Source organism: Triticum aestivum, chromosome 4A (genome assembly GCF_018294505.1).
Source record: "Triticum aestivum cultivar Chinese Spring chromosome 4A, IWGSC CS RefSeq v2.1, whole genome shotgun sequence".
In the NCBI taxonomy this organism is placed as follows: Eukaryota; Viridiplantae; Streptophyta; class Magnoliopsida; order Poales; family Poaceae; genus Triticum; species Triticum aestivum.
In genome coordinates, this window is record NC_057803.1 from 689,357,989 (window position 1) to 689,371,986 (window position 13,998).

Sequence of the window (13,998 nt, forward strand, 5' to 3'; positions counted from 1 at the left end):
CATCAGCCAGGGGATTTGGACATGACGACTTCCTTCGATTTTAAGAGTAGCTTACCACTTGTGCCATGTGGTGACGACTTCCTTCTAGGTGGCCTTTACTTCCAATCTTTACTCCAACTTCATGACTGATGCTTGTTTTCTGCCGCAATATGATGCTCTCTGTTTCTGACAAACAATTCTTTAGTTGAAGAGATTAGAAGATATGTCTTTCACTTGAGGAACTACACAATGCATATATTTGCATCTGTTTGATTGATAGGGACAAAGTTATAAGTGACACAAACTTTTGCTCTTATTAATTCACAAAATTTACAATCAAAATATCACTTTTCGCTCTAGCTGGTCTTCCATTATATATTATGTTTTTTTCCCATTGAACTTTATTTGAAAAGTCTTTCGTTTAGTCTGAATAAGTGAGGATAGTCATACTTTCTTGATAAGAGGGATGAGTTTTATCCAATGAGTCAGGGATGATTTAATGAGTGACGGATTATGATCTTTATGAATTTGTTTAGTAGATTTTGCATCTTCATGTGCTAGATATTTTTGTTTTTAGACGATGATTATAAGTCTTCCACATCTTTAGTATCAATCAGGAATGAGAAGTTGACAATTGATGTGATGAACTAGTCTTCATTTCAGTTTATTTCATGATTACTCGGCGAAGTCATTGGACTAATGAGTCAGGTATGAAAAAGGACAAGCTTTCTTTATGGTAAAAACAAAATTTAAAGGTTAAAATAATTTGTAATTCCCAGTAATCAAACTTGAACGACCAAGTATATATACCATTCATATCACACCACGAAGAGAGGAAAGAGAAAAAAAATTGAGTGATATGGGGTAGGCTTGGTAACTCAAGAAATAAAAGGGAAGAAGGAAAAATAATTTGAGTAAAAGCAACAAACAATAAGAGATTGTCCAACTGAAGGAAGGGAACCATTATCACTTAGAGTTGAGTAACATCTTTTTAGTGATTGGTAGCAAGGTGTGGAAGCCTTCATAGTCATCTAATGTAAACCAAGATATGATGATGCACGATGAAGCCTATCATATGATGCAAATTCTGAGTTTTTTATGGACTCATTCATTTTCGATTTATCCACATCTCATAACCAAGATGACCTCTTTCTTACAAGTTGTGGCATTTGCTCGGGGACGAGCAAACCTTTAATCTTGGGAGAGCTGATGAGTCCAAATTATGTGATTATTTTGTTAGTATTTTTGTGCCTACTCTATAGGCTTCATCGGATTTTACCGCGTTCGCCCACTTCTTTTTGTCATTTTCTTCAGATAAAGCTTTTTGGACCAGAAATTATTATATGGAAGAAATCTCAGAAAATGGTAGTGAAATCACACAATTAAAGTGATAATCACCTACCATAAGAGAAAGAAGCAAAATGGGCAAAGAGGCAGTCGCTGCAGGACTTCCAGAGCAAAAGACGACATTCCATACGACCGCACCCACCCGTACGAGCAGTTGTATGGAGTGCCACCGCCGCCGCTGGATCAACTATATTCACCCCGTGAAGACGGATCGTGAATCAGACGCCCAGAGACACCAGAAACTTGTCCAGAAGCAGGAACCCTAGTGAAAGGATCGATATGGTTGACTAGAGGGGGGGTGAATAGGCAACTAACAATTTTTAAGCTTTTCTTTAACAATTTAAACCTTGCAACGAAATAGGTTGTCTAGATGTGCAACTACGTGAACAACCTATATATGATGCAAAGACACCTAGCACACAAGCAAGCAATAGATGTAACACAGGTAAGCTTGCAAAAGTAAAGGCACGAAATAACCAAGAGTGGAGCCAGTGGAGACGAGGATGTGTTACCGGAGTTCCTTCCTTTTAAAGGGAAGTACGTCTCCATTAGAGCGGTGTGGAGGCACAATGCTCCCCAAGAAGCCACTAGGGCCACCGTAATCTCCTCACGCCCTCACACAATGCGAGATATCGTGATTCCACTATTGGTGCCCTTGAAGGCGGCGACCGAACCTTTACAAGCAAGATTGGGGCAATCTCCACAACACTTGGAGGCTCCCAACAACACCACGAAGCTTCACCACAATGGAGTATGGCTTCGAGGTGACCTCAACCGTCTAGGGTGCTCAACACCCAAGAGCAACAAGATCCACTAGGGATAAGTGGGGGGAATCAAATATCTCTTGGTGGAAGTGTAGATCGGGGCCTTCTCAACCAATCCCGAGCAAATCAACAAGATTGATTGGCTAGGGAGAGAGATCGGGCGAAAATGGAGCTTGGAGCAACAATGGAGCTTTGGGGGAAAGAGGTAAGTCAACTTGGAGGAAGAAGACACCTTTATATAGTGGGGAAACCAATCCAACCGTTACCCCACTGAACAGCCACGCACAGAGCGGTACTACCGCTTGGACAGGGCGGTACTACCGCTGAGAGCGGTACTACCGCTCTCACCCAGCGGTACTACCGCGCTGACGGGGAGATCAGAGACCTGGCCCCAGAGTGGTACTACCGTGGGAGTAGGAGCGGTACTACCGCTTGGAGCGGTACTACCGCTTGGAGCGGTACTACCGCCGCTACTACCGCACTTAGAACCGCAAAACCTGACACGAAAAACATCGGTCGAGAATTGAGGCGGTAGTAGCCCGAAACCACTGCGGTACTGCGGCCGAAGACCACAAGCGGTACTACCGCTCGGGGAGCGGTACTACCGCTGGGGAGCGGTACTACCGCTCTGGGAGCGGTACTACCGCTTGAGAGCTTCGGCGGTACTACCGCTGAGGACCGCGGTACTACCGTTGGGGTAGGTCAGGGCAGGCAAAGGGAAAGGAAAGGCTGCTCCATCGAAGCGGAAAGGAAGACATCGGGTGAGAAACGGATGTGTACGTGTTGGTTCCACCCTAGCCCTACCAAAGCGGATCCCCTCTTGATAGTACGGTGACTCCTACGAAACTAGTCCACCAACAGAGAAACGCAGGAGCTACACCGTCTTGAATGACACATCGAGGGGAGGTAATCGTCTCGTGCCAATGGATGAATCTCTAAAAGAACTTAACGCACACGATTAGTCCGCAAAAGCATTGTCATCAATCACCAAAACATCTTGGGGATAAATATGCCCTTACAATCTCCCCCTTTTTGGTGGATTGATGACAATACGGGATTTGCACAACATGAGATATATAGGACAAGCGCAAAAACTCCACCGTCCTAAAATGTAGATGAGCTCCCCCTAGATGTGTGCTATCTAGATAAGTGCTTTGGACTGCACGGCACACATACTAGGATCAACGCTCCCCCTACATTTTAGAGACCAACTACCTAAGCAGGGTATATGAGAGGGGCATGGATAACTTAACAGGATAAGCATGCAACTCATAAGCTAGATAGACATAGATAATGATACTGGAAAGATAAGGTAGCATATGTCTCACACCATATGACTGGAACATAGGTCTCACTGACACAAACCAAACAAAGCAAATTGCGAGGAAAACACAAACACAGAAGACGGAAGACACAAAGCACAAATCCCTAAACTCTCTCCCCCTTTGGCATCGAGACACCAAAAAGGAGAGGGAGTGCTGCTACGGCTCCAGGTGATAGCAAATGAGGGACACACACATCAGATCTCAGCGGGATCATCTGCGCCACCGTCGTCAGTCGGGAAGTGCTCAGCATCAGAATCGGTCCATGGGCAGTGCTGCTGAATCCACTCCTCCTCCTCAGTAAGCTGGTCCTCAGATCCACTGTAAACTGTAGCACCCAACTGACGCATGAGCTCCTTGTGACGACCTCGGGCCTTCTTCTCAGCCACATGAGTCATGTACTGACCGTGGGACTCCATGCAGAACAGCTTCTTCATCTTGAGCTTGAGCTTCTTTGCCCAAGAGGGCTCTGCCTCAGAAGGCACGTAGTCATCATCATCATCCTCAGCCTCAGCCCCAGTCTCCTCCTCGGTCTCCATGGCAGTAGCAGACGAAGGAACTCCAGTCTTATGGGCCTGAGTGCCCCAGTTATCCTTCTTCCTCAGACGCTTGATATCGTGAGAGACCAACTCTCCAGTATCTAGCATCACCTGGGGATAGACACGAGCCCAGGCCTTCTCAATAAGCAGCATGATGAACGGACCATAAATCGGGCACTTGCGCTCAGAGATAGCAGATAACAGCTCAGACCACATAACATGAGAGATATCCAGGGACTCTCCGGTGTTCTGTTCCTTCTGACGCTGGCAGAAGAGAAGCATGCCCACGAGATAGGACTGAACCATATCCAGATTCCCGATACGGGGGAAAAGAGTCTCTTTGAAGACACGGTGAAGAATATCTAGATAAGCAGGCAGCTCATAAGTTTCCTTTTTCGTCTCAGGGTTGATCCTCAAAGTGCAGTAGGGACATAAAGCTTGCTTGTGAGTGGAGGTGGTGTTGCGGTGTGGGCGAAAGCCGACAGGAGACGCAAGCCCTTGATCTTCCACCCCAATCAACTCCATGAACGCCTTCCACTTGACTAAAAGCAACTTGCCATTTGTCATCCAAGTCAATGTCCTGTCCTCATCAGTTCCCAAATGAACCGTGGCATAGAATTGGGCCACAATATCAGCATCATAATCTTTGTTGAATTGCATGACTCCAAGAATGTTTAGTTGAGTGCACATCTGAAGAGCTTCACCAAAGTATTCAGGATCCTTCTCCATATGGTCGGTGTCGATGGAGTGCACGTTGACAAAGAGGTTCTTCTTGGCTTTGAGAACATCAAAGAAGATGGCAAACTGGAACCTGTTCCAGAACGGACGGTTGACCAAAGTGGGATCTTGGTCTGCCTCATACGGGTTGCGGTGATGCCTTGCCCAGAACTCCTTGGGCTGCATGTCTGGCACGGTTTTGCCTGGTTTCGGCTTGGCACCAGGCTTCTTCTGGAGTTGAGGTGGAGGTGGAGCACTTGAAGAACCTCCGGCAGACTCAGTGGTGCAGTAGCGCTTGGACGTGGCAGGACCGGGGTTCACACGACGAGCCTACCGCTCAGGAAGCTCATCACCTGGAACCACACACAAGAACACGCAAACAACCAGAAAGAACGAGCATAAGCCACAAAACACGAGCAAAAAGATCACTGAGAGGACAGAGTATTGTGGAAGCTGGTAAAGGGCGGTAGTACCGCGACCTGCGAGCGGTAGTACCGCCGCAAGTGGTAGTACCGCTCCACAGAGAGCGGTAGTACCGCTCTGGAGAGAGCGGTAGTACCGCTCGAGACGGGGAAACAGCAGTTTCCAACTACCGTGGTCAGATCCGGCACTACCGTCCTACCAAATTCAAAAATACTCCAACCAAACAACAATCCAAACTGCCTAGAAGCATTCTCCATCCTACTCAAGCCTATATTCGGCCAAAAACCTAGAGATGCAACTGCTATTTGTTGGGGAACATAGTAATTTCAAAAAAAATCCTACGCACACACAAGATCATGGTGATGCATAGCAACGAGAGGGGAGATTGTTGTCTACATACCCTTGTAGACCGTAAGAGGAAGCGTTAGCACAACGCGGTTGATGTAGTCGTATGTCTTCACGGCCCGACCGATCAAGCACCGAAACTACGGCACCTCCAAGTTCTAGCACACGTTCAGCTCGATGACGTCCCTCGAACTCCGATCCAGCCGAGTGTCGAGGGAGAGTTCCCTCAGCACGACGGCGTGGTGACGATCTTGATGTTCTACCGTTGCAGGGCTTCGCCTAAGCACCGCTACGATATTATCGAGGTGGACTATGGTGGAGGAGGGCACCGCACACGGCTAAGAGATCCAAGGGATCAATTGTTGTGTCTTTGGTGCTAGCCCTGCCCCTCTATTTATATGTTGAGCTTGGGGTCGAAACTTGGAGTAAAAGCCTCCACAAAGTCGGTTTCACCCGAAAGGCAAGAGTCCTTCTCAGACTCCAGGGCAAGACGCCACAATCCTTGGCGTCTGGTCCAGACGCCATGGGCCTCGGCATCTGGCCCAGGGCCAGACGCCAGGGTCTCCGGCGTTTGGCCCCCTGGCCTCCGCAAAACTCCTTTTGCACCGACCTAAAGCCTCATGGGCTTGACCCCTTGGCCTAACCATATCATCCAATATATGAATCTTTACGTCTCGACTATTTCGAGACTCCTCGTCATGTCCCCGATCTCATCCGGGACTCCGAACTCCTTCGGTACATCAAAACATGTAAACTCATAATATAACTGTCATCGAAACCTTAAGCGTGCAGACCCTACGGGTTCGAGAACAATGTAGACATGACCTAGAACTATTCTCGGTCAATAACCAATAGCGGAACCTGGATGCTCATATTGGCTCCTACATATTATATGAAGATCTTTATCGGTCAAACCGCATAACAACATACGTTGTTCCCTTTGTCATCGGTATGTTACTTGCCCGAGATTCGATCGTCGGTATCCAATACCTAGTTCAATCTCGTTACTGGCAAGTCTCTTTACTCGTTCTGTAATACATCATCTCGCAACTAACTCATTAGTTGCAATGCTTGCAAGGCTTAAGTGATGTGCATTACCGAGAGGGCCCAGAGATACCTCTCCGACAATCGGAGTGACAAATCCTAATCTCGAAATACGCCAACCCAACAAGTACCTTCGGAGACACCTGTAGAGCACCTTTATAATCACCCAGTTACGTTGTGACGTTTGGTAGCACACAAAGTGTTCCTCCGGTAAACGGGAGTTGCATAATCTCATAGTCATAGGAACATGTATAAGTCATGAAGAAAGCAATAGCAACATACTTAAACGATCAAGTGCTAAGCTAACGGAATGGGTCAAGTCAATCACATCATTCTCCTAATGATGTGATCCCGTTAATCAAATGACAACTCATGTCTATGGTTAGGAAACATAACCATCTTCGATTAACGAGCTAGTCAAGTAGAGGCATACTAGTGACACTCTGTTTGTCTATGTATTCACACATGTATTATGTTTCTGGTTAATACAATTCCAGCATGAATAATAAACATTTATCATGATATAAGGAAATAAATAATAACTTTATTATTGCCTCTAGGGCATATTTCCTTCAGTCTCCCACTTGCACTAGAGTCAATAATCTAGTTCACATCGCCATGTGATTTAAAATCAATAGTTCACATCTTTATGTGGTTAACACCCATAGTTCACATCGACATGTGACCAACACCCAAAGGGTTTACTAGAGTCAGTAATCTAGTTCACATCGCTATGTGATTAACACCCAAAGAGTACTAAGGTGTGATCATGTTTTGCTTGTGAGATAATTTTAGTCAACGGGTTTGTCACATTCAGATCCGTAAGCATTTTGCAAATTTCTATGTCTACAATGCTCTGCACGGAGCTACTCTAGCTAATTGCTCCCACTTTCAATATGTATCCAGATTGAGACTTAGAGTCATCTGGATCAGTGTAAAAGTTTGCACCGATGCAACTTTTACAACGAACTCTTTTATCACCTCCATAATCGAGAAATATCTCCTTAGTCCTCACTAAGGATATTCTTGACCGCTGTCCAATGATCTACTATTAGATCAAAATTGTATTCCTTTCTTAAACTCAGAGCAAGGTATACAATAGGTCTGGTTCACAGCATAGCATACTTTATAGAACCTATGACTGAGGCATAGGGAATGACTTTTCATTCTCTTTCTATTTTTTGCCATGGTCGGGTCTTGAGTCTTACTCAGCTTCATACCTTGCAACACAGGCAAGAACTCCTTCTTTGACTGTTCCATTTTGAACTATTTCAAAAATTTATCAAGGTATGTACTCATTGAAAAATCTTATCAAGCGTTTTGATCTATCAATATAGATCTTGATGCTCAATGTGTAAGCAGCTTCACCGAGGTCTTTCTTTGAAAAACTCTTATTCAAGTATCCTTTCATGCTATCCAGAATTTCTATATCATTTCCAATCAACAATATGTCATCCACATATAATATTAGAAATGCTATAGATCTCCCACTCACTTTCTTGTAAATACAGGCCTTTCCAAAAATCTGTATAAAAACATATGCTTTGATCAACACATCAAAGCGTATATTCCAACTCCGAGATGCTTGCACCAGTCCATTGATGGATCGCTGGAGCTTGCACATTTTGTTAGCACCTTTAGGATTGACAAAATCTTCTGGTTGCATCATATACAACTCTTCTTTAGGAAAACCATTAAGGAATGCAGTTTTGACATCCATTTGCCAGATTTCATAAGATGTGGCAATTGCTAACATGATTCGGACAGACTTTTAAGCATCGATACGAGTGAGAAAATCTCATTGTATTCAACATCTTGAACTTTGTCAAAAACATTTTTCGACAAGTCTAGCTTTGTAGATAGTAACACTACTATCAACATATGTCTTCCTCTTGAAGATCCATTTATTTAACATGGCTTGCTGATCATCGAGCAAGTCAATCAAAGTCCATACTTTGTTCTCATACATGGATCATATCTCAGATTTTATGGCCTCAAGCCATTTCGCGGAATCTGGGCTCATCATCGCTTCCTCATAGTTCGTAGGTTTATCATGGTCTAGTAACATGACTTCCAGAATAGGATTACCGCACCACTCTGGTATGGATCTTACTCTGGTTGACCTACGAGGTTTTGGTATTACCTTGATCTTGAAGTTTCATGATCATCATCATTAGCTTCCTCACTAATTGGTGTAGGCATCACTGGAACTGATTTCAGTGATGAACTAGTTTCCAATTCGGGAGAAGGTACAAATTACCTTATTAAGCTCTACTTTCCTCCCACTCACTTCTTTCGAGAGAAACTCCTTCTCTAGAAAGGATCCATTCTTAGCAACGAATGTTTTGCCTTTGGATCTGTGATAGAAGGAGTACCCAACAGTTTCATTTGGGTATTCTATGAAGACGCACTTCTCTGATTTGGGTTCGAGCTTATCAGGTTGAAAACCTTTTTCACATAAGCATCGCAACTCCAAACTTTAAGAAACGATGGCTTAGGTTTACTGCTAAACCATAGTTCATACGGTGTCATCTCAACGGATTTAGATGGTGCCCTATTTAACGTGAATGCATCTGTCTCTAATGCATAACCCCAAAACAATATTGGTAAATCGGTAAGAGACATCATTGATCGCACCATATCAAATAAAGTGCGGTTACAACGTTCGGACACACCATAATGTTGTGGTGTTCCAGGTGGCGTGAGCTGTGAAACTATTCCACATTGTTTTAATTGAAGACCAAACTCGTAACTCAAATATTCATCTCCATGATCAGATCGCAGAAACTTTATTTTCTTGTTATGATGATTTTCCACTTCACTCTGAAATTCTTTGAACCTTTCAACTATTTCAGACTTATGTTTCATCAAGTAGATATACCCATATCTGCTCAAATCATCTTGTGAAGGTCAGAAAATAACGATACTTGCCACGAGCATCATCACTCATTGGATCGCATACATCGGTATGTATTATTTCCAATAAGTCAGTAGCTTGTTCCATTGTTCCGGAGAACGGAGTTTTAGTCATCTTGCCCAAAAGGCACGGTTCGCAAGCATCAAATGATTCATAACCAAATGATTCCAAAGATCCATCTTTATGGAGTTTCTTCATGCGCTTTACACCGATATGACCCAAACGGCAGTGCCACAAATAAGTTGCACTATCATTATTAACTTTGCATCTTTTGGCATCAATATTATGAATATGTGTATCACTACGATCGAGATCCAACAAACTATTTTCATTGGGTGTATGACCATTTGAAGGTTTTATTCATGTAAATAGAACAACAATTATTCTCTGATTTTAAATGAATAACCGTTTTGCAATAAACATGATCAAATCATATTCATGCTCAAGCAAACGCCAAATAACATTTATTTAGGTTCTACACAAATCTCAAAAGTTTAGGGAGAGTGTGATGATGATCATATCAATCTTGGAACTACTTCCAACACTCATCGTCACTACCCCTTCAACTAGTCTCTGTTTATTCTGTAACTCCTGTTTCGAGTTACTAATCTTAGCAACCGAACAAGTATCAAATACTCAGGGGTTACTATAAACACTAGTAAGGCACATATCAATAACCTGTATATCAAATATACCCTTGTTCACTTTGCCATCCTTCTTATCCACCAAATATTCAGGGCATTTCCGCCTCCAGTGACCATTTCCTTTGCAGTATAAGCACTCAGTTTCAGGCTTTGGTCCATCTTTGGTCTTCTTCACGGGAGTGACAACTTGTTTGCCATTCTACTTAAAGTTTCCCTTTCTTTCCCTTTGCCCTTTTCTTGAAACTAGTGGTCTTGTCAATCATCAACACTTGATGTTCTTTCTTGATTTCTACCTTCGTTGATTTCAACATCACGAAGAGCTCGGGAATCATTTTCGTCATCCTTTGCATACTATAGTTCATCACGAAGTTCTACTAACTTGGTGATGGTGACTAGAGAACTTTGTCAATCACTATCTTATCTGGAAGATTAACTCCCACTTGATTCAAGCGATTGTAGTACCCAAACAATCTGAGCACTTGCTCACTAGTTGAGCGATTCTCCTCCATCCTTTAGCTATAGAACTTGTTGGAGACTTCATATCTCTCAACCCGGGTATTTGCTTGAAATATTAACTTCAATTCCTGGAACATCTCATATGGTCCATGACGTTCAAAACGTATTTGAAGTCCCGATTCTAAGCCGTTAAGCATGGTGCACTAAACTATCAAGTAGTCATCATATTGAGCTAGCCAAACGTTCATAACGTCTGCATCTGCTCCTGCAATAGGTTTGTCACCTAGCGGTGCATTAAGGACATAATTCTTCTGTGCAGCAATGAGGATAAACCTCAGATCACGGATCCAATCCGCATCATTGCTACTAACATCTTTCAACACAATTTTCTCTAGGAACATATAAAAATAAACATATGAAAGCAACAATGCAAGCTATTGATCTACAACATAATTTGCAAAATACTACCAGGACTAAGTTCATGATAAATTAAAGTTCAATTAATCATATTACTTGAGAACTCCCACTTAGAAAGACATCCCTCTAATCCTCTAAGTGATTACGTGATCCATATCAACTACACCATGTCCGATCATCACGTGAGATGGAGTAGTTTCAACGGTGAACATCAATATGTTGATCATATCTACTATATGATTCACGCTCGACCTTTCAGTCTCCGTGTTCCGAGGCCATATCTGTATATGCTAGGCTCGTCAAGTTTAACCTGAGTATTCCGCGTGTGCAACTGTTTTGCACCCGTTGTATTTGAACGTAGAGCCTATCACACCCGATCATCACGTGGTGTCTCAGCACGAAGAACTTTCGCAACGGTGCATACTCAGGGAGTACACTTCTTGATAATTAGTGAGAGATCATCTTAAAATGCTATCGTCAATCAAAGCAAGATAAGATGCATAAAGGATAAACATCATATGCAATCAATATAAGTGATATGATATGGCCACCATCATCTTGTGCTTGTGATCTCCATCTTCGAAGCACCATCGTGATCACCATCGTCACCGGCGCGACACCTTGATCTCCATCATAGCATCGTTGTCGTTACGCCATCTATTGCTTCTACGAGTATCGCTACCGCTTAGTGATAAAGTAAAGCAATTACAGGGCGTTTGCATTTCATACAATAAAGCGACAACCATATGGCTCCTGCCAGTTGCCGATAACTTCGGTTACAAAACATGATCATCTCATACAATAAAATATAGCATCACGTCTTGACCATATTACATCACAACATGCCCTGCAAAAACAAGTTAGACGTCCTCTACTTTGTTGTTGCAAATTTTACGTGGCTGCTACAGGCTTAGCAAGAACCGTTCTTACCTACGCATCAAAACCACAACGATAGTTCGTCAAGTTAGTGTTGTTTTAACCTTCACAAAGACCGGGCGTAGCCACACTCGATTCAGCTAAAGTGAGAGAGACAGACACCCGCCAGTCACCTTTAAGCACGAGTGCTCGTAACGGTGAAACCAGTCTCCCGTAAGCGTACGCGTAATGTCGGTCCGGGCCGCTTCATCTCACAATACCGCCGAACCAAAGTATGACATGCTGGTAAGCAGTATGACTTGTATCACCCACAACTCACTTGTGTTCTACTCGTGCATATGACATCTACGCATAAAACCTGGCTCTGATACCACTGTTGGGGAACGTAGTAATTTCAAAAAAAATCCTACGCACACACAAGATCATGGTGATGCATAGCAACGAGAGGGAAGAGTGTTGTCTATATACCCTTGTAGACCGTAAGCGGAAGCGTTAGCACAACGCGGTTGATATAGTCGTACGTCTTCACAGCCCGACCGATCAAGCACCAAAACTACGGCACCTCCGAGTTCTAGGACACGTTCAGCTCGATGACGTCCCTCAAACTCTGATCCAGCCGAGTGTCGAGGGAGAGTTCCGTCAGCACGACGGCGTGGTGACGATCTTCATGTTCTACCGTCGCAGGGCTTCGCCTAAGCACCGCTACGATATTATCGAGGTGGACTATGGTGGAGGAGGGCACCGCACACGGCTAAGAGATCCAAGGGATCAATTGTTGTGTCTTTGGTGCTAGCCCTGCCCCTCTATTTATATGTTAAGCCTTGGGGTCGACACTTGGAGTAAAAGCCTCCACAAAGTCGGTTTCACCCGAAAGGCAAGAGTCCTTCTCGGACTACAGGGCCAGACGCCACAATCCTTGGCGTCTGGTCTAGACGCCATGGGCCTCGGCATCTGGCCCAGGGCCAGACGCCAGGGTCTCCAGCGTTTGGCCCCCTGGCCTCCGCAAAACTCCTTTTGCACCGACCTAAAGCCTCATGGGCTTGACCCCTTGGCCTAACCATATCATCCAATATATGAATCTTTACGTCTCGACCATTTCGAGACTCCTCGTCATGTCCCCGATCTCATCCGGGACTCCGAACTCCTTTGGTACATCAAAACATGTAAACTCATAATATAACTGTCATCGAAACCTTAAGCGTGCGGGCCCTACGGGTTCGAGAACAATGTAGACATGACCTAGAACTATTCTCGGTCAATAACCAATAGCGGAATCTGGATGCTCATATTGGCTCCTACATATTCTACGAAGATCTTTATCGGTCAAACCGCATAACAACATACGTTGTTCCCTTTGTCATCGGTATGTTACTTGCCCGAGATTCAATCGTCGGTATCCAATACCTAGTTCAATCTCATTACTGGCAAGTCTCATTACTCGTTCCGTAATACATCATCTCGCAACTAACTCATTAGTTGCAATGCTTGCAAGACTTAAGTGATGTGCATTACCGAGAGGGCCCAGAGATACCTCTCCGACAATCGGAGTGACAAATCCTAATCTCGAAATACGCCAACCCAACAAGTACCTTCGGAGACACCTGTAGAGCACCTTTATAATCACCCAGTTACGTTGTGACGTTTGGTAGCACACAAAGTGTTCCTCCGGTAAACGGGAGTTGCATAATCTCATAGTCATAGGAACATGTATAAGTCATGAAGAAAGCAATAGCAACATACTTAAACGATCAAGTGCTAAGCTAACGGAATGGATCAAGTCAATCACATCAATTCTCCTAATGATGTGATCCCGTTAATCAAATGACAACTCATGTCTATGGTTAGAAAACATAACCATCTTCGATTAACGAGCTAGTCAAGTAGAGGCATACTAGTGACACTCTGTTTGTCTATGTATTCACACATGTATTATGTTTCCGGTTAATACAATTATAGCATGAATAATAAACATTTATCGTGATATAAGGAAATAAATAATAACTTTATTATTGCCTCTAGGGCATATTTCCTTCACTATTGCCCCTAAGGTGCTAGATTGGAAATCTAGACAACAAGAGAGAGGGAACGGGGGCAATACCGGCATCCATGGCAAGAGGACAAGGTGGGATCGTTTCCACCGAAGGAAATGGAGAGGAACGCCCCGGATAGGGAGATCCACCAGAGCCCTCCCGCGGCGCCGGTTGCTAG